Source organism: Egretta garzetta, unplaced genomic scaffold (assembly GCF_000687185.1).
Source record: "Egretta garzetta isolate BGI_Z169 unplaced genomic scaffold, ASM68718v1 scaffold272, whole genome shotgun sequence".
Lineage (NCBI taxonomy): Eukaryota > Metazoa > Chordata > Aves > Pelecaniformes > Ardeidae > Egretta > Egretta garzetta.
In genome coordinates, this window is record NW_009258966.1 from 2,421,330 (window position 1) to 2,423,223 (window position 1,894).

Below are 1,894 nucleotides of genomic sequence, written 5' to 3' on the forward strand. Positions count from 1 at the left end.
TGCGCGCGCGGTGCGTGGCAGTGGGGTTCGGGGAAAGGTTCACGAGCTGCAGGAATCGGGTAGGCAGGGGTATTTGGGGGGAAAAAGCCTAAAGTGTTTGGGGTTGACTCTCTGAATTGCGGCGCCTGCTTCCTTCAGAACGTCCTTCTCAAACAGTTTTGATTACTGTCATAGGAGTCATTTCGCTTTTAAAATGGGTAGCTTGGAAATGTTCACGGTTCGGCAGCACGTTACCGGTACTGTTTATGGGTTGCTTCGTGTGAAGCTCAAGTGGCCCTCTGGTAACACTGGACGTGTTTGGGGTTGACTCTCTGAATTGCGGCGCCTGCTTCCTTCAGAACGTCCTTCTCAAACAGTTTTGATTACTGTCATAGGAGTCATTTCGCTTTTAAAATGGGTAGCTTGGAAATGTTCACGGTTCGGCAGCACGTTACCGGTACTGTTTATGGGTTGCTTCGTGTGAAGCTCAAGTGGCCCTCTGGTAACACTGGACGGGCTGGAACAGATTAAGAAATATGATTGTACTGATTTTGTGATTAGCAGTAAACCCTTAACATACATACACTTCAAGGTTTTCATTTAAGATACCAAGTTATAGCTAGACTCATTAAAATAGTCAAGTGTGTAGCTAAAGTATAGGTGAAATAGCTCTGTTCTTGGTCTGGAGGCTCTTATTTAAGGATATAGGTGTAAACAGTTTCACTACCCTTTTCTTGCACCTGGAAATCATGAAGGGTTTCTTTTTCCCAAAGAAGAGTAGTAGTTCAGGTATTTACTGTTCATGGATCTTCTCAACAGTTTAATTCATTAACTGCCATCTCATTTTCTCAGCGGGGAAAACATAGAGGAGCACGGAGTCTCCCGCTGTGGTTTAAGCTTAAGGCCGCGCTTCAGGAACAAAGCCCTAGGAATTCTATGACTATCATGTGCTATTTAGAAATAGCACATGATACCCTACTGTGCATTGCCATCTCGCACTCCAAGGCCCTCTTTGACATTTATGGACTAGCTGCTGTATGCATATATAAGTTTGGAGCAGGAAGTAAGAAGGATGACTTTTAAAAAGAACATAATAATTCTAATTTCTGTGATTGCTGTTCTAACTGAGTAAATTTGGAATAGCGGGAATGGTTTGGATACTTGAAGTAAGAGCAAGAACTGAAGCAGTGAGTTTGCTTTGTGCTGCTATATGGGAGACTAATGAGCCAACTTGCAGGATGCCTGCTTTGGCCTGGTCTGGTTGGCCAGTCCCAGGTCACTTCTGGAAGGCATGTTGCCCATCCACACTGAAGTGAAAATGCCAATTCGTGGAATTCTGGTGTGGACTGTAAAGATCATAAAATAAACGGTGAACAGAGGACAGATTTACCCACCTTTGGCTGCAGAACGTGTCTTGTATGAGATCTGTGCGAGATCTCCATCTTCTGTTTTCTTTTCTTGCAGTTCATTTATGTAAACCAGTCTTTTGCTCCATCGCCAGACCAAGAAGTCGGGACGCTCTATGAGGTGACTTTCATCTTAAATATCTTTCCGAGATGTGCTTAGCAGAATTTGTCGGTACGCTTCTGGCACTTGAAATCTGCTACTGCCCCTAGCTATGTTGGTAATATCTTGCATTTAAGGTAACGTAGATGATATTCGCAGATCTGTATGAATATGGTTTAAAGACAAGTGACTTCATAGTGTCTCTGGAAATGCATTCCTTCACACGCAGAATGTTGTCAGGCCTCCCATTATGATGGAGAGCTCTGTTACCAGCAACAGTATTCCATGACACGGTTATCTGGTGTGGGGGGGTGTTGTTTGTTTTGCTTCATGTATATGCTAGCCCATGAATAATCTTAACAGCTGCTGTTTTCTTGTGTTTTTTTTCTTGCAGTGTTTTGGAAGTGAT